At 43.2% G+C, this 27,131-nt stretch overlaps 1 protein-coding gene and 1 non-coding gene across 3 annotated transcripts in view; one reads left to right on the plus strand and one right to left on the minus strand.

The window, feature by feature from the left end:
• FHL1 (four and a half LIM domains 1) overlaps positions 1-10,804 on the minus strand; it is a 69,015-nt gene extending 58,211 nt beyond the window's left edge. For both annotated transcript variants that reach the window (XM_033201730.1, XM_033201725.1), the window contains exon 1: positions 10,560-10,804. The gene's annotated coding sequence lies outside the window, so the exon portion shown is untranslated. The remainder of the gene's footprint in view (positions 1-10,559) is intronic.
• Positions 10,805-24,438: 13,634 nt separating this feature from the next.
• LOC117078676 lies at positions 24,439-24,542 on the plus strand. The gene has a single exon (XR_004435109.1). It is a non-coding gene; the product is annotated as a small nucleolar RNA U13 (small nucleolar RNA).
• The last annotated feature ends 2,589 nt before the right edge of the window (positions 24,543-27,131 follow it).

Below are 27,131 nucleotides of genomic sequence, written 5' to 3' on the forward strand. Positions count from 1 at the left end.
CATAGAGGAAGGTCCACAAACTTTCAAATCTGAGTTTTGAAAGTGGCTCTCACACAGAAGCATAACAGGAGAGGGATGTCTGGGAAAAGGGGCAGGGGGAAGAATGTTACTGGAAAAGCGGCAAAGGTAAACTTGCGGAGGTGATAAAAACATTCCACATCCTGACTGGGGCAGTGGTTTCATGGATATATACATCTGTCTAAACTCATCAAATTGGAGGCTTTAATTGGATGCTGGTTTTTGTACCTAAATCATACTCGGTAAAGCTGATATTTTAAAAGTGACTTGAACAAAGGCCATCTGCTATAAGATGCAAGTATAAACTTTTACCTCCTCATATGATTAGTTTGGCTGCTTGGTTTCTTTCTTTAGTGTGATAACCTGTGCTTAGTGCATTAGAAAATTCCTTCCTTAAAAGAGGCAGACCTTCTGTGGCCTAGAAGGGACTGGGTCTAGGGTTTGAAAACTTGTGTTGACCCTGGCATCTGAAAGTGTGGAATCTTTGACAACTTAACGTGCCTCGTGGCTGAGGACTTTATCTTTTCATTGTTGTAGGTGAAATGACGATCATTTACAGGGTAGTTGCTAGAACGTGTTGAAAAACAAATTTTGTTAAGTCAAATGTCTAAATCCACTGCTCTGGCTTAGTGATATAAATATTTTTGGACGGATAATTTGCATGTCTGCATGTGTGTATGTGTGTGTGTGTGTGTGTGTGTGTGTATTCTTTAGTCTCTGAGAAACCTTGGGGGAAATCTTTTACTTCAGTCCACCTGACCACCTGAAGGTGCAGGTGATTGATTATGTCTGTAGGCAGACTTGCAATCAGCTTCCCAAACAAGAATGATGCATAAAACTAGACCTGGCAGAGTGCACTGAAAAACCAATTCTTAATGTCTCATAAATCATACATTTCAAATCTGACAAGAATCAAACAGCCTTATCCACACTCTAAAACTAAAAGTGAGTGACAAGACTTATAAATTAATCAAGTATAGAAATTTAGTTTTGTGCCATCCTTGTCAAAACAATCTTGCCAATAAAGCCTTTGCATTCCCAGCTATCATTTCCTTAGTACTAAAAAGGCAATTTAAAACCTTGTGAATATTACAAATTCTTGTTATTAGAAAGTCTACAGAACAGCTCACGCCTGTAATCCCAGCACTTTGGGAAGCGGAGGAGGGTGGATCGCCTGACGTCAGGAGTTTGAGATCAGCCTGGCCAACACGGTGAAACCCCATCACTACCAAAAATACAAAAATTAGCTGGGCGTGGTGGTGGGTGCCTGTAGTCCCAGCTACTCGGGAGGCTGAGGCAGGAGAATCACTTGAACCCGGAGGCGGAGGTTGTAGTGAGCCATTATTGTACCATTGCACTCCAGCCTGGGCAATAAGAGCGAAACTACATCTCAAAAAAAAAAAAAAAAAAAAGTCTATGGAATATTTAATGTCTTGCAATAGGAATAACATCCAGAGAGTTTTTATGTGGGTAAATAGAAACAGTAAAATGCTGACAAGAGATACTTATTATTTTGATTGTTATTTTCTTTTTCTAGGTTTCAATGCATTTCAAAAACAGTCCATGGGTATTTTCTATCTGTGCCTTTTATATCTATAGTAGTTCAAAAATGAGGCACAAATAAATCTCAGTGGTTTAAATACACAGGAAAATCCATTTTCAGAAGAGAAATACAGTGTACTACAGGAAGCTGTGGAGAGCTGGTCACTTACTGACAATGTACATATCCATTAGCAGGCAATAATAAGGAACAGGAGCAAAAGCTACTATGTCTTGCAAGAGGAATAAAATCCAGAGAGATTTTATGTGGGCAAATAGAATATCAATTCTAGAAGCAGTAAAATGCTGACAGGAGATACTTATTATTTTGATTGTTATTTTCTTTTTCTAGGTTTCACTGCATTTCAAAAACAGTCCACAGGTATTTCCTATTGTGTGTTTTTTTATCTATAGTAGTTCAAAAATGAGGCACAAGTAAATCTCAGTGGTTTAAATACAGAGGAAAATCCATTTTCGGAAGAGAAATACAGTGTACTACAGGAAGCTAGGGAGAGTTGGTCACTTACTGACAATATACATATCCATTAGCAGGCAATAATAAGGAACAGGAGCAAAAAAAACCCTACTTAAACATACACCCCTAGGCAAGAGTACAATTCTCTCACTTGTTCAAATAGTAAGCCCTCAGCAATAGGTATCCATACTCATTATTTCATGTAGCCTTAGCATTTGCTGGAACCCTGGCTGTAAAGGGATGATTTTGTGTTCACAAGTTTACATGTATACACAGCCTATGTAATCTCTGTAGGTATTTTGTTTAATCCTATTCTGTCAATGACATTTCTGTATAGAGTGACAACAACTCTTCCCACTCCACATCTGCCCTGGAGATCAGCTTCCCTGCCCAGCCTAAGCTGAAAAACAGCCCTGGCCCAGCCCAGGGTGGGGTAATTGTAACAATGGCAAATGGGGACAAGGGCAAGATGCAGTGGCAGATGAATGTGATAGAAGGATACGGATCCACAGAGAGCCTGGAAAAAGGAAAGTGGGTGCAGTCAGGTGGACTGAAAAAAGAGTCACCCTGAGAGTGAAATAGACATGAAGAGTGACCCTCACAGCTACAGAAAGAAATGAAATGGGGCAGGAGAAAAGGGAGAAGAAAGCAAATTAACTTATTTTTAAAGAATGTCAGGTTAAGGCTGGGCGTGGTGGCTCACGCCTGTAATCCCAGCACTTTGGGAGGCCGAGGTAGGTGGATCACCTGCGGTCAGGAGTTTGAGGCCAGCCTGGCCAAAATGGTGAAGACCCATCTCTACTAAACATACAAACATTAGCCAGGTGTGGTGGCACGTGCCTGTAATCCCAGCTACTAGGGAGGCTGAAGCAAGAGAATCGCTTGAACCCGAGAGGTGGAGGTTGCAGTGAGCTGAGAGAGCACCACTGCACTCCAGCCTGGGCGACACAGCAAGACTCCACCTAAAAAAAAAAAAAAAAAAAAAAAAGGATGCCGGATTAAAACAACAATTTCATGTATGTGTGCGCAGTTTAATGATACCACACTGCACACATTTACTACAATTTAACTTTTGACCTTAGTTTGGAAGCAGATGCAATCTTTAAAATCTCTATCCCACAATTTCAACAGATATCTCCCTTTATAAAGGAAAAAAAAAATACTTTCATGGAGCAAAAGCCCTAATTGTGATTTTCCAGGCTACCATGTCTAAAGACTCTTTTAATGTCATCTTTCATTTTTGTACCTACAGGCATACTTCATATATGTCTTGGCACTTGCCCCATAGGCTAGGGGAAATTAAACTGAGAGCTAGACCCATTCAAGAGGTTCCCCATCACTAAATATTCAATTACAATAAAGCAGATAACATGAAAAATTCCTGTACTGCCCACAACTGTTTGGAACATATTCTGAAATTAGGAAGTATTATACTCGGCCTTTTAGTATCCTTTATAGTATACTCCCACCAGAAGAGCTTGTTCTTTTGAGGGTCAGGCCATGAAAAAGTTCTTGACTAGGGGGAATCTTTAGGAAATAAAAAATTACCTACCTATGAAGACAACCTAAAAATTCAAGCTGGAACTCTGATGTTAGCACATTAGATGCTTGACCCCTTTGAGCCTCAGTTTCCTCATCTGTAAAATAATGGGAGGTGGGTACTGACAGCCTCTTTTAGCATTGAAACTCGATCATTCAAGTTGGAAGAGGAGAAATTTAAAGGAGTTATCCTTAAGCTCCTTTAAATAGCTGTCAGGAAGATGCTATAGCATAGTTCTCCAACTGCCTGTCAGCTTTCCCTTTTCATGGGTTATGACCGTGACTTCTATCTAGAGATGTAGCAGTCATTCCGAAAATCTTCTAGTCATTTTAAAAAAAATAACACACTATATAAGTTGGAGGTTTTGCAATGGGCTTGAATCCACCATTTTTAGAAAGTACTGCATTTTTAAAGGACATACAAAATATTGTCATTAATTTATGGGTGGTGAATTATGACTGATTTTGGTTTTCTTCTTGAAGCTTTTCTGTATTTTCTGCATTTTCCTACAATAAAAGGTACCATTCTTATTGACAAATTTGATTTTCAAAAGGATCATTCATTCTTGCAAGTTCCATCAGATCGCTCAAGTCTACTCTAGAATGAATCAGTGGGTGATGGGACAAATCAGATGGTATCACCATGCATGTCTATACACAGTGGTTGATTACCCAAGTGGCTGACTGCTGTAGTAGAATCAGAACATTATTATTATAATCAGAATCTATGACTCACAGTTCTACGTGGAAATCAAAACATGCATTTTATCTAATAACATTTTTTCCAGCATCCTGGCCCTTGAGAATCATGGTTAAAATTCCTTTCCAATGGAAGTAAATGAAATGAAACGTGCAGTCCTTTTCCTGTACCCCCCCCCCACCCCAAAAAAATGCTTTTCAGACAAAATGATTGTGATTGGGCTGTTTTTTAAATGTTTCCTCTTTTTGTGCTCTGAAACAAAACACATGAAAACTTAAATATTTAGTTGTCAAAACAAAACAACCCCATATGAAAAACACAAGAATGAATTTGATGCCGTGTATTATAAAAACATCTTCCATAGCAAGCACAAATGTTTAAATTGTGTAAAAAGAAGACAAAAACCAAATGTTGTCACTCCTATGTTCTACAGGACAGCCCTAAGAAAGGTGGAAGGTGAGCTACTGAAAGGTTAAGCACAGACTTCCATAACTTCCAGGTTCATGGTTATCAAAGCACAGCTTGGAAAATGCAGGTAAGATAGAAAATGAAGTTGGACAAAATGACAATCACTGTTTCAGTTGAGTAGATCTCTAGAACAAATTCCATGTAGAATTCAATTCTCATCAGCTGAGGAAGGTACAGCAATTCACCTCTCCATTCTCTACCTGAATATAATCCAACGTCTACTATACATTACCTCTCAAATTACTTTTTTTTTTTTTTTTTTTTGAGACGGAGTCTCACTGTGTCGCCCAGGCTGGAGTGCAGTGGCGCAATCTCGGCTCACTGCAAGCTCCGCCTCCGGGTTCCCGCCATTCCCCGCCTCAGCCTCCGAGTAGCTGGGACTACAGGCGCCGGCCACCGCGCCCGGCTAGTTTTTTGTATTTTTAGTCGAGACGGGGTTTCACCGTGTTAGCCAGAGGGTCTCGATCTCCTGACCTCGTGATCCACCCGCCTCGGCCTCCCAAAGTGCTGGGATTACAGGCTTGAGCCACCGCGCCCGGCCTACTTTTTTTTTTTTTGAGATGGAGTCTAGCTCTACAGAGCCCAGGCTGGAATGCAGTGGTGCTCTCTCGGCTCACTGCAACCTCCGACTCCTGGGTTCCAGCAATTCTTTCTGCCTCAGCCTCCCGAATAGCTGGGATTACAGGCACCCGCTACCACGCCTGGCTAATTTTGTGTTTTAGCCGTGATGGGGTTTCACCATTTTGGCCAGGCTGGTCTTGAACTCCTGACCTCAGGTGATCTGCCCAGCTCGGCCTCCCAAAGTGCTGGGATTACACGTGTGAGCCACCACGCTCTGCCTGAAATTACTTTTTACCCAGGCCTACCTTCCTTTCTCCAAGAGGCTCAACTTACTTCCAACTTTTAGAGTAAGCTGCAAAGAGTGGCTTGGTTGTGGGACATCATTTCAAATCCCAGCCCTGCTGCTTATTAGTTGTGCAATCTTAGACAAGTTAACTAACAAATATCTCCCCTCTCATCTGTAAATGTGCATCATAACTGCAGAGTTGCTGTGAGGATCAAATTAGACAATGGGTGTATATTAATTTGCATGCTTCCTGAAATTTTAGTAGATGTTCAATTAATGTTGGTTCTCTTTTCCCCTACTCCTTGTCACTTACTCCAAGTATGATCACATTTAGCATTCATGGTTTTAATTACTCTCAGGCAAGCCCAATGGTATATAGGACATATAGTAATTTTCACTTTAAGATTTTGAATGATGCATGCTGAAAGGGAGATAATGCATAGTTGTGCTTAAAACCATGAACTTCAAAGGAGTAATAATCTTAATCTTGATTTCTACTTCTAACCTTGACTAGCTGTGAGGCCCCAGGCAAGTTCCCTTACCTCTCTGAATATGGTTCCTCATTTACAAAATGAAGAGAATATATAATGTATACAAGTCCTCTGGCACAGAGTAAGTGCCATAAATGGTAGCTGTTATTTTCTTTAATTCTTCAGGTTGGTATGCACGAACTAGTCACTTTTATTTATTTATTTTATTTTTTTGAGACAGGGTCTTACTCTGTCACCCAGGCTGGAGTACAGTGGTGCAATCACAGCTCACAGCAACCTCCAATTCCTGGGCTCAAGCGATTCTCATGCCTCAGCCTCCCAAGCAGCTGGGACTACCAGCGCACACCACCACAACAGGCTAATTTTCTGTATTTTTAGTAGAGACAGGGTTTTGCCATGTTGGCCAGATTGGTCTCGAACTCCTGGACTCAAGTGATCTGCTTGCCTCAGCCTCCCAAAGTACTGGGATTACAGGCGTGAACCACAGCACCTGGCTGGAACTAGTCATTTTTGAGACTAATAAAGTGAGTTCTGCCAACTACTCAGTCACCTCAAGACGCTGTTATTGTTCTCTACTCTCCCGGAATTATGTTCTGATACATTTTGTAGAGGAAATTACATCAACCTCAGCATTACTGACATTTCAGACTGGATATTTGCTGCCGGGCACTGCCCTATGCACTGTTGGATATTTAAGCAGCATCCCTGCCTCTACCAACTGGATGCCGGTAGAGTGCATCTGGCAAAAATTGTTGAGGACCCCTGGGGGGGCAAAAGCGCCCTGGCTGAAAACCACCAGTGTGGCACTATCCACGCAGAGGGGGTTTCTCCAGGCACTCAGGAAGTAGCCTGTAGAAGGTCAAAGATTTATTCAAGCTACTATTTAGGACTATCCATTCTTCTGGGCTCCATCATGCATTATATCCATAATTCAAAGTTGACCCCAGAAAAATATTTTGGGGAGGCCCATTTGCCATCAGAGATGCATTAAGTCACAGGAAGGGATGCTGGCCATCCACTTCTCCCTACTCTACACAGTAATACAAAGCTGAATGTAAACATCAAGAAATCGGCTGTCTTATTTATTTTTTTAAAAAAGAAAAGGCCATAGACCCTAACATGACTTAAAAAATACGATTTCCAAAATGAAAAAATTAAAAAAAAAAACAAAAAAACATGTCTTAGTTGAGAGGGCAAGGTACAGTTTATGCAGTGAATAAGTGACTGGAAAGAAACGCCCCCACCGTTTGCATGGTTGTATAGAAGGTTGCTATGTGTCTCTCCAAAAAACTCCAGACAATTCTCGATTATTCACAACAGATTCACTATTTTTCATTTTCAAAACTGCATCAGAAAGGCGGAAGCCATTTCTTATCAACCAAATATCTCCACACCTAGCATGGAGCCTCCAACAGAGGAGATAACTCGGCAAGTGTTTGTTGAATAAACGAACAGTCATATATTCTGCTTAATTAAGTACACCATTGACCAAAAAAGAACCTTTCTCCGCTCTTCTCCACAGGAGCTAAAAGAAAAGATCTTTTAAGAGAAAATAATTACAGTCTCCTCCCTTTTACCCCAAATCCAAACAACTAGATAGTTCAATTAACAAAAAAAGTTCAGTAGGCAAAAGTCGGGGAAAGCAGCCAAATAGATAAGGCCTCAAGTTCAAGCAAGCAGGAACATTTGGTTCAACTCCCATAAGATTATAAAAGCCAACGTTGCTAGCACCAGAGGGGGGAAAAGGGAGAGGCATGGGGAAGAAGGGAACTAGGAGGTGGAGAGTGGAAAAACAGGGTTCAGTCACAGGAAATTACCTTCCATGCCTTCAACAAAATTTTTTAATGCTCAAACTTTAGAGGTGAGGGTTAATTTCTCACATGAAAATCTGATTTACAAATTTTCAAATGCGTATCAGCAAAATCTTTAAGAATATCTAGCAAGAGAATTTGATCCGACTTCTGTTAATTCCTGAAATGTCTTTCATGTCCTCGAGGGCAACAGATTCTCAAAAAGCCAGGTAAAAAAATATGCCATTTACACCTTTTGTCCAGAGAGAAACTTAAAGCCCACTTCCTATCAACATGCTTCTCTCTGTAAAAGATTTTTACCACTTCTGCATTCTACTCCTCAGAGAAAAACACATTAGGCTTAAATTTTATTATAAAAATATGCTATTTTTTCTAGTTATTTGGGCACAGAGTGAATACCACATTAACATTATAATATAATAGTGTAAATAAATACATTTTTGTCGATCTTTGTAACTAAAAATCTATTTCCTCTTAAACATTTCCAGTTTGACGCTTCCAGGAAAAATAATAATAATAATACTTTTTTTTAGTGGTCCATTCATTTAATATATATTAAATTACCTCCAATGCACTAGTATTATACAGGAGGAATTTTATCAATTTAAATCTTACACAATGTTTCTTAGTTTCACTCAAAAATCTAGACTTGGTTGAAAAAAATATTTTCCTTTTCTGAAAATTAAATATGGGAATGGTAGCCTAGAATTTCAAAAACCATATATGGTTACAGAATCTATATGATAGTCTTAGACTATACTTATTGTGAGGTGGTTTGCACAAATCATGGCCTATCTGACCAATTTCCTGTTGCATAAAGATTATATTGGCCCTTAAAAATGTTAACTAAGCATTTTTAAAGACTGAAGGTAAACACTTGATTGGAACCTTATGTAACCAAAAACGGGAAAACACTATAGTCTCACCACATAAAAGGCAAATGCCTGCTTAATACGTATTCTTCTTAAGCAAATATGAACATGAGTTTGTAAACGCAAAGCTACCATCCCAGAAGCCCTTGCTTCTTCAGTGTAAGGATCCGGAGGTCCTGGTTCTTGGAGATGAGCTGGGGCGGGAAAAGCTTTACAAAATTCCAGGGGGGGCCATAATTTAAACTTGTGCTATTCTGCAAATGTTCACATTTCCAAGGAACACCATAACATTTACATTAAAACTGTCTTAATCAAGATGACGGAAAAAATTATTCCTGCTGTTCTATAAGCTTGCCATAGATTTGATAACCCAGAGAAGAATTACAAGCAATTACAAGATGATGGCTCCAATTAGGAAAACTGGATCTCTTCCAAATCCAAATCAAAGGGGGGCTCGGATAATCCCGAAGGGATAATTTAAATGAATACAGGAGACTTCCAGCAAATACATACGCTTATTCAACTATTTCTACTCTTCTGAAAACCAAGCGAAATGCTACAAGGATGTTATCACCTGCCCTTCAGGAATTCAAAATCCAAACCTGGCATACCATTAATAAGCCTTGTCCTTTTATTTTCCCAAGGGGTCTCCCTAGCATGGCGTGTTTATTGTAAGGGCAATCAAAACAAACCTGAAAAACTCGCACATTCCCAAATGCAGAAAATAATATAGCGCTCACCACGAACGACACAACAGTGACTTAGCCTTGATGATTTTTTTAACGTTTACCTAGTCCTGGACGACTAAAAGCAGAGAGGAAAGGAAGAGAAACTTCGAAAGCAGAAATCTCTCTCCCAGAGCCTAGAACAGACGGCACCTTGTAAGGATTTCATGCTTTTTGAGACGGGAAAGGTCACGCCCTGCAGTTTTGAAAACCCACCTTCTAAGACTCAACCCCCGTGATAGAACCTTCCTCGTGCTTCTCTAGATTCCACGCTGGAGCTGAAATACCCCCTCCCCACCCCCACTCGCCAAACCCGCGCCATCCCCCTTGGACAGAAGAACCACAGCCGGCCCTCCCCCTCCCTCCTTAGTCTGTACCCCACCCCCATCCTCCAACCACCCGCAAGCATCCGCGTCAGGAAAACCCAGGCGGGCCCCCTCACCTCTACGCCTCATCGCCACCCCAGCCATTTCTCGTTAAGCGAAGCAAAGCAGGTCTCCCACCTCCCCCCCTCCACGATCCCCGCCATCCTTGATGGAAAACCAAGGGAGTCGATCCACCGCTTCATCCTCACTCGCTCCCCACAGCCCCTGCTAGCTATCCTGGCTGAAAAAACCAAGAGGTGTCCCCACCTCGCCGCACCCCCCACTGCCCGCCATCCTTGGTGACAAAACCAGGCCCCCCCCTTCACTCCCTTCTAACTCCCCACCATCCCTGGCACAGGAAAACATGGAGAGCCCCCATTTCACTCCCAATACCCCACCTCCACCCCAGTGCCTCCTAGTCCCCATCGAGGTGAAAACCCAGGGGAGGCCGAGGCACACACAAGGGGGGACCTCGCAGTCCCTCGTCCCGCACGCCGCAGCCCGGGACTCCCCCCGCCCCCGGCCTCAGCGAGGCCGCCGAGGCCGCAGGTACCCAGCCCTGGAAGGCCGAGCAGCCGGGACCGCAGGGACCAGCCCAGAGCGGCGGCGGCGGCGGGGCAGGAGGGCAGCCGCTCCCCCGGGACCCAGGACGCGGGCGGGCGGGCGGGAGGCACACACGCGCGCACAAGCGGAGAGAAAGCGGGCTTACTGCGTGGGGATGCTCGCCCGCGCAGCTGTCTCGGCGGCGGCTGCCACTGCCTGCACCGAGGCCGAGGCGCGGCGGTAGCAGCGGCGGCGGCTGCGGACTGAGCCCCCTCCGCCGGGCGGTGGATGTAGGGCGCGGGAGGGGCGGGAGGGGCGGGAGGGGCGCGAGGGGAGGGGTGCGCGCGGGGGAGGCGGGGAGGGAAGGAGGGGAGGAAGCAGGAGCGCGGGGGCGGGCGCGGCTGGCCCGGGGCGGGGCGCAGCGCGCGCCGGGCTAGGTTCTGCCCACTGCACGGAAGCTGTGTGCGGGGCGCGCGCGCGGGAGGCGGCCGGACTGGCGCGGGGAGGGGGGCGGCTCGCCACGCACCCCGCGCGCCCACGAGTCACCGCCACTGGAGAGGCCCAGGCGCGCGGAGAGGGTGGCTGCGGGGACGCGGTGGCAGGCTCTTTCCCGAGGGCCGGCTCGGATCCGAAGGCCGGGAGGAGGGCGGGCCGGGGACGCCTCGGGCCCCCTCCCTCGCGCAGCGGGCCTTAGAGGCCGGTGGGAGTCACGAGTCACTGCGGGCAGCCGGGGCTGGGGAGGTGGGAGCAACAAAGACAGCCAAGTGAGGGTGGTGTCTCGCCTCACTGGGGGTCTCGCTAACCTGCGCACTCCCTGAAAAGCGGCCCCGGTTCGGGGCGCACGCCGTTTCGGCCGCCGACTTCGGAACCCGGTGGCTCGGAGCGGCGCAGAAAGGCCCACCGACGACCCCTCTCCCTTAGTAACAAGCCGGAGGGAGCTGAAGAAGCCCCATCCATAATCCTAATGCCACCATCCAGAGCGTTTTAGCGTCACTCAGAAAGCACCCATGGCAAAGCAGCGCGTGGCGTCTCATTCACTCAGCATTCAGTTTACTGAGCCCTCGCCATGTGCCAAGCTCAGTGCCGGGCGCTGGTGATAACAGCGTCGTCTGCAGACAGTACCCACCCTGCCCTGGGAGCTTGTAATCTAGTCGGGGAGACAGACAATAAAGAAGTGAGAAAATAATCAAATTTGGATAAAGCTTGTATAGGAAAAGTGCAAATAGTGTGATTAGGAAAGGAGGAGATGACATTTAGCTGAACCCTGAAAGATATGAAAGAGCCAGGAAAAAGTTTTCTAGAAAGCAAGCCAGAAGGAGGGACCAAATCTTGATGTTTTGCAATTAAAAGGTGGTGATCATGATTGGCGCCAGGAGAGCTGGGGAGAGTACCAGAAAGTAAGGCTGGACAGGTTGGCAGGGACCAGATCGTGGATTGCATGCTTGTCCATGGGCAGGTGCAGTCCATGGGCAGGCCACTTCATTCCAGAATCAATGGGAGGACATTGAATGAGTGGCTTAACCCCAAGGCGTGACATGGTCTGACTTACATTTCTTTTAACTGAGCTTTTGTCTTTTGGGATGATTGTAGATTCACATGCATTTGTAAGAAATCATACAGAGAGATCTGGTGTCCCCCTTGCCCTATTTCCCCCAATGCAAAACTACACTGTAAGATAACTAGAATGTTGACATTAGTACAATCTACCAATCTTATTTTGATTTCTCCAGTTTTATTTCTAGTGTGTGTGTGTGTGTGTATGTGCGTGCGTGTCTGGTATGTGTGTGTTTAGGTCTATACAATTTTATCATGTGTGGCCTCTTTCCATTACCGTGGTCAATGCATAAAACAGTTTCATCATTGCAACGACCTTACCTGTTGTACTATAATTATAAAATAGCAATAACCATCTCCTCAGTTCCCCAAGTCTTTCACCATTGGCAACCACTAATCCATCCTCCATTTCTGTAAGTTTGATATTTCGAGAATGTTTTGTAAATGACTCATACAACATTCATTTTGAGATTGACTTTTCTCACTCGGTTTTGAGTTCCTTGAGATTCATCCAAGTTGTTGGGTGTTTCCATAGCTTGCTCTTTTTTATTGCTGAGTAGTATTCCAGATCTGATTTACATTTTTAAAAGACCACCTTGACTACTATGTGGAGAATAGTTCAGAACACATTAAAAATTGAAATAGGGACATTAGTTAGGAGGCTTTCTCAATAGTTTCTATCAAAGCTGATGGTGGTTTAGATTCGGGTGGTGCTAGTGGAGGGAAGTGGAAGGATTTGATGGAACAGGGTTGCAGAGGGAATTGGAGTTGAAGTAGAGACAGCATAGGGTAGACAACTGTTTTGAGACTTTCCAATGTAAAGGGGAAGAACAATGGAGCAGAACTGGAGGAGCGAGTAGGGACAAGAAAAGATTCTCTTCTCTCTTTGTGATTTGAGAGATGAGAGCCTGTTGGTCAACAGTTTAAGGATAATCAGTAGAGGGGTTGGTGAGGCATGACAGGAGGGTTTACTAAAGGAGTAAAGCCCCCTGCCTAGGTGAGATGGAATAAGGACTGGATTCATGGGAAGAATTGGCCTTCGATCTGCTGAAAGTCATTCTTCCCTGTACAGAAGACCATGGAGGTAGATGATGATGGCAGGAGCGGGTGTAGGGGTGGTGTGGTATACATAGATCCAGCAAATAGATCCTCATGATTCCTATTTGCCCCGTGTCGCACAAACTGGCTAGTGGTCTCCCTTACCAGAGAACCAGCAGCGTAAGCCCTTATAAAGTCCCCTTCTCTGCCCCTGGCACCAGGGGCCTGGGCTTTCTCTTTTCCCTTTCTAAGCCCTCAGAAGCACTGAAGTTTGGTCCTTCTAGATGGCAAGAGAAGTCCCGCTACACTGCCTAGGAGAAGAGGAAGCCAATCTGCCCCCACTCCATCGTGGAAAGGCACTGAACAATTAGCTTGGCCACAGACAACTCCCCACCCCATACCAGCCCTGTGTCCAGCCCAAAAGAAACAGCCAAGAGGCACCCATGATGGAAGGCTCTGGACAGAGGACCCTCTTTCAGGGAAACTTCAGGCTATTCTTTGGCATTCAATCAGTGTTAGTTGTGATTCATTCTTCTCAAGACTCCTTCCTTTCTCCCTCTTCCTTTATTCATTCTTCCGTCTTGTTTTTCCCCCTTGTCGCTCCCCCCATCTCTGCTCCATTCCTACCTTCTTGCTTCCTTCCTTCCTGCCACCTCCACTTCTTTCCTCCCTTCCTCCCTCGTGCAGACATTGGTGATGCTCTTACTAGGTACAAGGCATGTCCTGCCTCCGACATTGCCCCAGCTTAGTCTGCACCCAAGGCCAGCCCAGTCTGCCTCTTAACACTGCATCTCCTTGAGACAGACTCAAATTATGTGGGTCATGGAAACACATCGTTCCAATGAAAGCATGTCAGGGACTGTAGTTTGTGTTGCAGAACAAGCAAAACGAATAAAAAGAAAGGGGTTGCCCAAATTGTGAACTTGTGTGCTACATTTTGGTAATGTTGTCAGTGTTAAGAAGTAAAAAGAAATTAAATAGACTAAAAGCAGGTAGTGTGATCTCAAATCTGATCATTTGGATTTCTGTTTAGTAAGGAATAGGGTGCGAGGAAAACGGCCTTCAATTTCAATAGAATTTAAAGCACCCTTGGAAGGAAATATGAAGCATTTATCATCACACAAAGTAATCGAGTCCTTTACATTCTCTTCAAAAAGTACCATTAGAACTAATAATTCTAACTTATCGAAAATGTATTATGTAATGGACAGTTTGCATACATCATTTTATTTACTCTTATATGAGATACTTTACAGATGATGAGGAAACTGAGACTTAAGCAACTTTGGAACCAGGATTTAAAACCAAGCAGCATAGTTCCAGAGCCCACAATCCAAACCTGTATACTCTGCTTCCAAAACAATGAAAGTAGAGTGTTCATCACTTTTATTACAGTCATTCAAAGTGGCTGCTTCTTTCAGGTAAGTGATTTTTCCCTCAAAGTGGTGCTCATCTGACTTTGTCAATGGAACCCACAGGGAAGCAGTGGCTCCATTTCATGATCATCCCATGTCCTGTCAATGGTGGAGCCCAAAACAACTCTCAGAGAACACACTTACTTCTCCAGCCAACCTTACCTCCTGCCTCTCCCCAAGTAGGCTGTTAGTCTGGGATCTAGAAGGATCTCCAAAAACATCCTGTGCATTCCCCTCTTGAAACCTTAGTTACTGCAGTAACTAAGTAACCTTCTGCCTAGAAAAGTTTCAACAACTTCCTGTAGGTCCAAGGCTGAACTCTCCCCAGCCTGCCCCCACCCTGATCTATTTCTCCCCCCCCAACACCATTACCTGTCTCTGTTAATGGCACACCACCCACCCACGTGGCCAAAGTAAAAGCTTCTATTACTTTTGACTCAGTCTTTTTCACATCCCATAGGTCATCAAGCCCTAGAAATTCTATTTCTGAAATAGTGAAACCTCACTGTCCCTTTCAAGCCGTTCCTGACCAACTCAGGCAGAATCCAGTTCTCCCGTGGCATTTGGTTCATGCCGATAGCACAGCAGGTAATCATGACATACCTGGTCATTTCATGTGTCTATTTTCCCCAGAAGATCATAAGCTCCTTGAGAGCACGCAATTTATTTTCCTTGTTTATACTTCCAGTTTCTTGGAACATGGTAAGCATTAAATTATAATAGTGTTGTTTTGTTGTTGTTGTTGTTGTTGTTGTTTTTAAGATGGAGTTTCACTCTTTTGCCCAGGCTGGAGTAAAGTGGTGTGATCCCTGCTCACTGCAAGCTCTGCCCACAGGGTTTAAGTGATTCTCCTGCCTCAGCCTCCCGAGTAGCTGAGATTACGGGAGCCCACCACCACGCCTGGCTAAGTTTTTGTATTTTTAGTAGAGATGGGGTTTCGCCATGTTGAAAACTCATTATGGTAAAATATAAACATATACATAATAGAGAAAATAATGTAATGAACTTCTATGGACCCAACACCCAACTTCAGAAATTATCAACACATGATACTTCAGTATATGTGGCTAAAAGATAAAGATGCTTTTCTCCTTTTTATAACATAAGAACAATATCATCATCACACCTAGGAACAGTTAGTGAAAATTTCTTAATACCAAAAAATACCCAGTCAGGATTCTGAATTCTCCAGATGTCTCCCAAACGTTGTTTTTACAGTTTATTTATTTCAAGCAGGATATTTTTTGTGACATATAAAATTCATATGAAATTCACATTTCAGTGTCGAGAAAGTGTTATTGGAACACAAGTACATTCATTTGTTTACATATATCTGTGGTTACTCCTCAGTACAATAGTACAACAGAGTAGTTGTGACGAGATCATATGGCCCACGAAGTCGAAAATACTGGTTTTGTTCTATGAAGAACCAGTATTGTTGACCCCTGATATAAACAATTTCTATTTTGGTGACCTGGTAGTCTGTTTAATGATAAGCATCTTTCCATGTCAAGAAATAATCTTTTTTTACTATTATTTAATTGACACATAATCATTGTGCATCTTTATGGGGTATAGTGTGATATTTCAATATATGTATACAATGTGTAATGATCAAATCAGGATAATTAGCATACCCATCACTTCAAACACTGATCTTTGTGTGTGTGTGTGTGTGTTTGAGATACAGTGCCCAGGCTGGAGTGCAGTGGTGCAATCTCAGCTCACTGCAACCTCTGCCTCCTGGATTCAAGCGATTCTCTTGCCTCAGCCTCCCGAGTAACTGGGATTACAGGCACACACCACCAGGCCTGGCTAATTATTTTGTATTTTCAGCAGACGTGGAGTTTCTCCATGTTGGCCAGGTTGGTCTCGAACTCCCGACCTCAGGTGATCTGCTCGCCTTGGCCTCTCAAAGTGCTGGGATTACAGGTGTGAACTACTGCGCCCAGCCTGATCATTTCTTTGTGTTGGGAACATTCAGATGGGCTCTTCTAGCTTTTTGAAAATATACAATAATTGTTAACGATAGTCACCCTACAGTGCCATACAACACCAGAACTTATTTCTCCCATCGAGCTGTAACATTGTTTGCATTAACCATCTTCTCACTACTACCTATCCCCTTACCCTTCCCAGCCTCTAGTAACCACTATTCTACTCTGTACTTACATGAGATTAACGTTTTTAACTTCCACATATGAGTCAGAATATGGAGTGTTTGTCTTTCTGTTCCTGGCTTATTTCACTTAACATAATGTCCTTCAAGCTCATAATGTTGCTGTGAATGACAGGGTTTCATTCTTTTTTTATGGCTGAATAGTACTCCATTTGTGTGTGTGTGTGTGTGTGTGTGTGTGTGTGTGTGTGTGTGTGTATCACATTTTCCTTATCCATTCATCTGTTGATGGACACAGGTTGACTCTATATTGTGGCTGCTGTGAATAGTGCTACGATAAAACTTGGGAGTGCACATTTCTCTTTGACATATTGATTTCGTTTCCTTTGGATATATACCCAGTAGTGGGATTTCTGGATTATAGGCTAGTTCTATTTTTAGCTTTTTGAGGAACTTCTATACTGTTTTCCATAATAGTTGCACTAATTTACATTCCCACCAACCATCTACAATAGTTCACTTTTCTCTGCATCCTTCCCAGAATTTGTTATTTTTGTCCTTTTGATAATAGCCATTCTAACTGGCATGAGGAGACATCTCATTGTGCCAGCCACAAATTTTAAAGACTCATTTATTACATTTAGTTGCTATGTCTTTGATTAATGATTCTTGGGTGGATAGATGGATGGGTGAATGAATTCTCTCTACCTTCTTTCACCCATTTCTACTACAGTCCAAATTTTACCTGTTTTACAAATATCTGTCTATCTGATGTTGGAACCTGCTCAAATCCTTCAGTCTCTCTCTCTTTTTCTTTTCCTTTTCTTTTTTTTTTTTTTTTTTTTTTGAGACGGGGTCTCACTCTGTCACCCATTTGGAGTTCGGTGGCACGATCTTGGCTCATTACAACCTCAGCCTCCCAGGCTCAAGTGATCCTCCCACCTCAGCCTCCTGAATAGCTGGGACCAGAGGCATGCACCACCACACCTCACTTCTCTCTCTTTTTCTGTAGCACGTATCATAATTGTCTCTTGCCCTTATCACGTTTAATCTTATATTAAAGATTTTATGAAGGCAGCTTATCTCTCATGTAAGGTTTTTAACTTCTTGAGAGTAAGTAAAATGCTTACTCACTACTGTGTGTTAAAACCGCAATTACTTTTGCACCAACCTAGTAACCTAGTGGCACCAAGCATAGGGCCTTACTCATATTAGACAACCAAATACATTATTTCTAAACAGAATGGAGTTAATAATTAAGACCAACATTCATAACATCCTTTATCTCCTCAGGTATAGTCTAAGCACCATGAGCCTTGGAATCTTGCAAACATGGGTTCAAGTCTAAGCTTGGCCTCGGTTGGTGGTGTGGCCCAGGGTAAGTTATAAACTCAGGTGTGTTCAAACATTTTTGCTCATGTGCTTCCTAAAATAATTTTGAAAACCTGTGTGCCCCCACACCATTCAGTTTAGAAATAATTTATGTGGTTGTCTAATATGAGAAAGGCCCTGTGCTTGGTGCCACTAGGTACACAGTAGTGAGTGAGACATTTTACTTACCTTACCATTCACGTTATAAGCTGGTATCTAAACTTTTTCATCCCATGTTTAAATAGTTACAAAACGAAGTTATTTTGGGCATATAGTATATATTGACATTCTAAAATAATTACATCACTTTTTTATTCTATTCAATTAGATTTAAATAGAGTAGTTGTTTCATACCCACCATTAGCCATCTAAATATTATACATGATTAACTTCATTAACAGTTGGAAATTTTACATTGCTCCTTTTTTCTCCTTTAAGTCATATCTCCTTCACTTCCTTCACAGAATTTTGTACTAATGTAATATATTTTACACGTGTAAGTCTGTTTTTCATCACTCTATATACATCTCTGCAATGCAAATATGTACATAAATTACATTTTAAAATTCTTTCACCATAAAGTTCTACGTGTTTAAAAAGTGTTTTCTAGGGGGTGGAATATAAAAAAGTTTTCTGCGTAGAGTTATCTTTAGTACACAATTAATCAAAATAACTTAAATATGTAACAAGATTTGAAAAATGGTTTAAATGCACAATGTAAACTTTTTGGAAATGTAGTTCTTAGAGATGGATGAAGTCTTTTTCAATTAGTTCATGCCATCTGTGGATAAATATTGCTTATGGTTAGAATGAGACAGGGCTCTGTATAAGTTTTATTTTGACTGTTTACATGTTTTGAAAATATTAAGGCTAAGAAGCTTTGTTTACATAATTAAGTAGAAGGACGTTTCTCACAGTGTTACTATACAAACGTTTGTATTTCTTCTGAGTTATATAACCGAAATCCCATCCCATCATGAATCTATTGCCAAAAATTAATTTTAATGATTTATTGGTTGACAATTCCATTAGATCCTTCAGAAATTTTTTGAAGACAAAGAATTGGAAACCACCGTGTTGCAAAAGGTCTTGTTATGCAGTGTTCAGGGTCACTCATTTTCCACAACAACACCCTTATTTTGGCTTCTCCCTTTGTTTGGCACAGGGAGGTTTATATCCCTTGGGGCAATACGTCAAAGTCAGATTAGTGATGGAGAAAGGGGTTGTCTTTCTTTTGTAAAATGGGAGAAGGGCTGTTGAGAAAAAGGAGGTGGAAAAGGAGAATCCACCTGCCTCAGACACAGCTTTCTCAGGCAGATCATTTTTTAAAAGTTGAGGGTCTAGAAATTGATTTCTTCACAACTGACTGTGCCCACGGATTCCTGGAAATTCTTCATGTATCCCCAGTGTTATGTATACCCCAGTATGACTTAATTTACCTCATCTCAGTTTCTACATCTGCAATTCAGGGCCAGCATTATCTAAGTCACAGGATTATTGTGACAATGAAATTAAATTACATAACACATGTAACAAGCCTAGCACAGCATCAGACAGATAGTAGGTGTTCAGTAAATGTTAGATTCTTTGTCCACCTTTCCATCTTGGCACTCCCATTTTTACACAAGTACGATGAATTATCTTTAGCTTTTTTGTTTTTTGGGTTTTTTTGTTGTTTTTTTTTCAGTGACGGAGTCTCACTCTGTCACCCAGGCTGGAGTGCAGTGGTGTGATCTCCGCTCACTGCAAGCTCCACCTCCTAGGTTCACACCATTCTCCTGCCTCAGCCTCCCGAGTAGCTGGGACTACAGGCACCTGCCACCACGCCCAGCTAATTTTTTGTACTTTTAGTAGAGACAGGGTTTCACCGTGTTAGCCAGGATTGTCTCAATCTCCTGACCTCACGATCTGCCTGCCTCGGCCTCCCAAAGTGCTGGATTACAGGCGTGAGCCACCGCGTCTGGCCTATCTTCAGCTTTTTTATAATTTTTTTTTTTTTTTTTTTGAGGCGGAGTCTCACTCTGTCGCCCAGACTGGAGTGCAGTGGCGCAATCTCTGCTCACTGCAAGCTCCACCTCCCGGGTTCACGCCATTCTCCTGCCTCAGCCTCCTGAGTAGCTGGGACTACAGGCACCTGCCACCTCGCCCGGCTAGTTTTTTGTATTTTTAGTAGAGATGGGGTTTCACCATGTTAGCCAGGATGGTCTCGATCTCCTGACCTCGTGATCCGCCCCTCTCGGCCTCCCAAAGTGCTGGGATTACAGGCTTGAGCCACCGCGCCCAGCCTTTTTTATAATCTTTAGAGAAAGGTTATATGATTAGGCCAAGATTACAGATGAAATTAATAAATGTGGGCTGTAAATCTAATCAGCACACTTCCCCATATATTTTTAAGGCTTTCAGATTTTTTTTTTTTTTTTTTTGAGACGGAGTCTCGCTCTGTCGCCCAGGCTGGAGTGCAGTGGCCGGATCTCGGCTCACTGCAAGCTCTGCCTCCGGGTTCACGCCATTCTCCTGCCTCAGCCTCCCGAGCAGCTGGGACTACAGGCGCCCACCACCACGCCCGGCTAGTGTTTTGTATTTTTTAGTAGAGACGGGGTTTCACCGTGTTAGCCAGGATGGTCTCGATCTCCTGACCTCGTGATCCACCCGTCTCGGCCTCCCAAAGTGCTGGGATTACAGGCTTGAGCCACCGCGCCCGGCCTTTTTTTTTTTTTTTAATTGAAGTCTCACTCTGTTCCCCAGGCTAGCCTGCCGTGGCTTGATCTCCGCTCACTGCAACCTCTGCCTCCCGGGTTCAAGCGATTCTCCTGCCTCAGTCCCCTAGTAGGTGGGATTACAGGTGCCCAACACCACGCCCGGCTAATTTTTATATTTTAGTAGAGACAGCATTTCACCATGTTGACCAGGCTGGTCACGAACTCCTGATCTCAGGCAATCTGCTCCCCTCAGCCTCCCAAACTGCTGGGTTTATAGGCGTGAGCCACCACATCTGGCCTAGACATTTCTTAAAAAGCAAGGTACAAATATAATATAAAACTTATGCTCCCACTACCCAGAATTCACAATTATCAAGAGTTTATATTTACTTTGTCTCTCTGTTTTTTATTTTTTTTCAGACTTGGTCCATGGGAATTTTTTTTGTTTTGTTTTGTTTTGTTGCTGTTGTTGTTTTTACTTTGTTTCTCTTTTGGGAAGTAAAAGAATTGAATATTGCAGATAAAATATTTAATATTGTCCACTGTCTGCAGTCCTATTGCCTTCTTTCTCCTGAGTCAACCACTGTTCTGAGTTGGTTTTGTTTCATGATTTTATATTTAATGTACACTAGTGGTACCATTAGTCTATATCATTCTGCAGTTTTGTTTGTCTGTTTGACTCGACCTTCTGACTTTATCTTTTGGTGTTTTTGTTGTTGTTGTTGTTGTTGTTGTTGTTGTTTGAGATGAGGCCTTGCTCAGTTGCCCAGGCTGGAGTGCAGTGGCACGATTTTAGCTCACTGCAGCCTCCACCTCCCAGACTCAAATGATCCTCCTGCCTCAGCCTCCCAAGTAGCTGGGATTACAGGCGTGCACCACCATCCCCAGCTAATTATTATATTTTTGTAGAGATGGGCTTTTGCCTTGTTGGCCAGGCTGGTCTCGAACAACTGACCTCAAGTGATCCACCCCACTTACCTCCCAAAGTTCTGGGATTACAGGTGCAAGCCACTGTGCTCAGCTTTATTCTTTATTCATGTCTTCTCCCTGCCACCCCAGTCATTTTAGAAGTCGTGCATTCTATTTATATCATACACTCTGAATGTAATCACTATCTCCATCCTTCTCCCAAACAAGGCAATTTCTCCCACCCCACCCCCAACTCTAATGTTTTTGTTCTCTGTGATTTTAGTTCCAGTTTGGGTGTTTTTTTTTTGGCTTTCTTTTGTTTTGAGACAGTCTCTCTCAGTCATCCAGGCTGGAGTGTAGTGGCACCATCATGGCTCACTCTGCAGCCTTGACTTCCTGGGCCCAAGTGATCCTCCTGCCTCAACCTCCCAAATAGCTGGAACTACAGGCACTCACCACTACACTTGGCTAACTTTTTAATATTTTGTAGAGACAGGGTCTCGCTATATTGCCCAGACTGGTCTCAAACTCCTGGCCTCAGGTGATCTTCCTGCCTCAGCCTCCCAAAGTGCTGGGATTAAAGGTGTGAGGCACTGTGCCCGGCACATGTAATTCTTTTAATTTCTGTAAGGTCAGTAATAATACACTTTCTTCTTTTATTTCTAATTTTAGTAATTTGAGTCCTGTATTTTATTTATTTATTTGTTTTTGGTCGTCATAACTGAAGGATTGTCAAGTTTGTTGATATTTTCAAAGAAACAACTTTTGTTGATTTTTCTGTATTTTCTATTCTTTATCCAACTTTTTTCTTTCTTTCCAATGGATTTCTTATTGCAGGCTCCTGTTTCATAATCATTATTATTATTTTATGTATTCTATTTTGTATTTTTTGATCTCTGGAAAATTGTTTTTGTTTGTGCTTTTGTTTTTTGTCAACTTTTATTCTGAAATATTTCAAACCTTCAGAAACATTGCAAGAATAACATAATAAAAACCTATATACCCTTTATCTACATTTATCAATTGTTGATATTTTTCACATTTGCTTTATTTGTGTGTATGTCGATATCTATCTATTGATGAGCTATCTGATAGTTGTAGCTGTGGATGATATGACACTTCACCCCTAAATACTTCATGTATCTCTTAAAAACAAAGGCATATGCCTACATAACCACAGTATAATAATCATACTTGGAAAATTTGACATTGATATAATATCAAGTTTACATCCATAATCAAATATTCACAGTTGTTCCAATAATATACTTCATAGCATTTTAAAATCCAGAATGTAATCAAGGATTGGCCAGGCACAGTGGCTCATGCCTGTAATCCCAGCACTTTGGGAGGCTAAGGCGGGAGGATCGCTTGAGCCCAAAAGTTTGAGACCAGCCTGGTGAACATGACAAAAACTTATCTCTACAAAAGTTGTAAAAATTAGCTGAATGTGGTGGTGCACACCTGTGGTCCTAGCTACTCAGAAGGCTGAGGCAGGAGGTTCCCTTGAACTAAGAATTTGAGGCATCAGTGAAAAAAAAAAAAAGAACCAAACATCACACTGTTGTCAAGTCTCTTTAGCCTTCTTTGAAATCTAGAATATTTCCAAGCTGTTTTTCGGGGGTGAGGTGGTTCTTGTGATATTGACATTTTAAAGAGCTCAGGTTAGTGTTTGTTTGTTTGTTTGTTTGTTTTGTTTTGTTTTGTTTTCACCCAGAATGTCCCTCAATTTGGATTTGTGACCATTCCCATTTTTGGCAGGAATACAACAGAAGTGGTGTCGTGTTCTTCTTAGTGCACCACATCAGAGGGCACATAATGCCAGCTTGTCCCATTATTGTTAATGTGAGGTTTGATCACTGAGTTGAGGTGGTTTCTATCAGACTTCTCCATCATAAGAGTTTCTTTTAGCCTTAGAATTAAAAGGCAATCTGTGAAGTAATTATATGGAAGGGAGGCAGGGAAGTGCTGGGAAGGGAAGGGCGTGGTCCCTGTGGTCCCTGTGGTCCCTGTGTCCACAGACTTAGGTGAGGACCGGCATATCTGTTTTCCTGCCTAAATATTGCATTTCCCAAGACCACCCTGGCCTGCCACGCCCCCATCCTGTGCCTATAAAATCCCCGAGACCCTAACAGACAGGCACACAAGTGGCTGGACTTCGAAAGGAACACATCGGCAGAAGACGACACAAAGTGACTGGATGTTGAGAGGACGTGGAGGGGAGCACGCCAGTGAAAGAGCACACGACAGACGCTGGCACGCCAGCAGGCCATCAACTGGTGGAATGACATGGAGTTTGGTCAGGGTGGTTGGAGGAGAACCCAGGCCACTGAACAGCTTGACTCCAGGGGAAAACCTTCTCCCTTCTGGCTCCCCCATCTGCTGAGAGCTACTTCCACTCAATAAAACCTTGCACTCATTCTCCAAGCTCACATGTGATCCGATTCTTCTGGTACACCAAGGCAAGAAACCCCAGGATACAGAGATCCTTCTGTCCTTGTGATGAGGAAGGGGGTCTAATTAGGCTAACACAAGTCGCCTATAGATGGCAAACTAAAAGAGCATCCTGTAACACACTCCACTGGGGCTTCAGGAGCTGTAAACATTCACTGTTAGCCACTGCTGTGGGGTCGGAGCCCCACAACCTGCCCATCTGCATACTCCCCTAGAAGTTCGAGCAGTGAGGCACGGAAGAAGCGAGCCACACCTCCATTGCATGCCCTGTGAGAGGGATAAGGAAACTTTTCCCATTTCAACAACACTTCGAGAGGGTGTAAATATTCTATTTCTCAATATGTTTTCACCTGATAGTTTCAGCATTCATTGATGATTTTTACTTGAATCAGTTAGCTATGGTGGTTATAAAATAATGCTTTTCTATTTTTGTCATTTATCTTACATTTATTAGTTGGATTTCTCCTATAAAGAAGAGCTCTTTCAATCCTTTTGTAGTTCATTAGCATGAAGACTGGGTGTTCATGCACATGTGTGAAATGTGCCACCCTTGAACCTTGTTATGATGTTGGCATCTTACCCATCTGGCCTGAAAAAAAGAAAAAAGATCTTTCTCTTCTTCCCTATCCTTTTTTGAACTTTTTTCTTCAGTATCAATATGGACTCATGAATTCTTTTTTTTCCTTCTTTTTCTTTTTTCTTTTCTTTTCCTTTTTTCTTTTCTTTTCCTTTTTTTTTTTCTTTGAGACGGAGTCTCGCTCTGTCACCCAGGCTGGAGGGCAATGGCACGATCTTAGCTCACTGCAGCCTCTACTTCCTGTATTCAAGCGATTCTTCAGCCTCAGCCTCCCAAATATCTGGGACTACAGGCACATGCCACAATGCCTGGCTAATTTTTGTATTTTTAGTAGAGACAGAGTTTCATATATTAGCCAGGCTGGTCTCGAACTCCTGACCTTGTGATCCGCCCACCTCAGCCTCCCAAAGTGCTGGGATTACAGGCATGAGCCACCACACCTGGCCGAATTCTTTATTCAATATATTACAATCCATTCCTGTCCTTATTCATTTTGATGCTCAAATTGCCCCAAATTTGGCTAGTGGGGGCCCCTTCTAGCTGGCTCCTGTATATTTATTTATTTATTTATTTATTTTATATATTTATTTTTGAGACAGGGTCTCACTCTGTTGCCCAGGATGGAGAACAGTGGCACGATCTTGGCTCATTGCAACCTCTGCCTCCCTGGTTCAAGTAATTCTTGTGCCTCAGCCTCCAGAGTAGCTGGGATTACAGGTGGGCGCCACCACACCTGGCTCATTTTTGTATTTTTAGTAGAGACAGAATTTCGCCATGTGGGCCAGGCTGGTCTCGAACTCCTGGCCTCAAGTGATCCACCTCTCTTGGCCTCCCAAAGTGCTGGGATTATAGGCATGAGCCACCACACTCAGCCTCCTATGTCTTTTTTACATGAGCCTACCAATTTTCGAGTATTCCTTGCTTCCTCACGTTACTAGATGTTCCAGACTCACTTTGTTCTTCCTTTGCCCTGGACATGGAATCAGTCACTTCTCCAAGGAGATCTACTCCCTTTGAGTGGGAACAGTGTTTTAGACATGAACATGTGCCACCCACATCATCTTTTAAGAAAGAACTTGAAGCTGAGCATGGTGGTACACGCCTGTGGTTCCAACTACTTGGGAGACTGAGGTGGGAGGATCACTTGAGTCCTTGAGTCCTGGAGATCATGCCTGCAGTGAAATATGATTGTGCTAATGCACTCCAGTCTGGATGACCTAGTGAGACTCCATCTCTAAACAACAACAACAAAATTAAATTAAATTTTAAGTAGAAAGGACTTGCTGCCTATCTATCGGGGGTGTAGTCAGCGGGCAGCCTCCAGCTGTCTGCTCCTTCAATGTCTGCCTCAGTTGCAAAACACTTTCACTTAGGTGCATGCCCTTCCTGGGGCCACCTACATCTAGTGACTGAGACAGAAGTAAAAAGTCTGGCTTTTCAGCCCTATTTGGGACACTACTGGGACAAAATACTTGTAGCAGAACACCCCGCTGGGTTGGTTGAGGGCCGCAACACAGTTCATCTTCTTTCACTTCTCAGTCCTGCTTCCTTCGGTCCTTCCATAGGTATACATTGGTTGATCTCTAGTAAACATCTTGTACTTTGTACTCCATCACAGCTTCTGTTTCCAGAGATCCCCCCACCTGAGGCATGTGGTATTCAGAATATAGTAGGCCCCCTGAAACCAACCCATAGATACTTTTTTTTTCATAAACAGAGAAATTGACAGGCACTTCTCATCTCAAAGCTTGGAACTTTTTTTTTTTTTTTTTTTTTTGAGTCAGAGCTTCACTCTTGTGGCCCAGGCTGAAATGCAGTGGCGTGATCTTGGCTCACTGCAACTTTTGCCTCCTGAGTTCGAGTGATTCTCCTGCCTTAGCATCCTGAGTAGCTGGGACTACAGACACCTGCCACCATGCCCAGCTAATTTTGTATTTTTAGTTGAGATGGGATTTCACCATGTTGCCCAGGCTGGTCTCGAACTCCTGACCTCAGGTGATCCACCTACCTTGGCCTCCCAAAGTGCTGAGGTTACAGGCATGAGCTACCAAGCCCGCCCAAGCTTGAAATTTGTATTTGTTTTACCTGAGTTCTTTCCTCAGGAAAGTACTGTCAGGCCTCTCAAAAAAAAAAAGAGGATCAACTTTGGGAGGCCCAGGTAGGCAGATCACTTGAGTTAAGGAGTTTAAGACAGCCTGGGCAACCTAGCGAAACCATGTTTCTATTTAAAATACAATAAATTAGCCAGGTGTGGTGATGCAGGCCTGTAGTCCCAGCTACTCATGGGGGCTGAGGTGGGAGGATACCTTGAGCCTGGGAGGTGGAGGCTGCAATGAGCTATGATACTGCCATTGCACTCCAGCCTGGGTAACAGAATGAGACCCTGTCTCAAAACAAAGTATCAAAGAACTGAAACTCACCACATCACCTCATGGAGACAATGAGATGTTGGACCCCTTATTCATCATGATTGCTTCCTCTCCCCTCCCTAGTTTCTGTTTTCTTTCTCATTGTTACATTTCTTCCCTGCTGTTTAAACCCCTAGTTTTTGTTGGTCTGGGAGATAGATTTGAGACTGAGCTCTCATCTCCTCAACTGCAGC

The sequence above is a fragment of the Trachypithecus francoisi genome, unplaced genomic scaffold (genome assembly GCF_009764315.1).
Source record: "Trachypithecus francoisi isolate TF-2019V2 unplaced genomic scaffold, Tfra_2.0 Lachesis_group6, whole genome shotgun sequence".
Taxonomy (NCBI): domain Eukaryota; kingdom Metazoa; phylum Chordata; class Mammalia; order Primates; family Cercopithecidae; genus Trachypithecus; species Trachypithecus francoisi.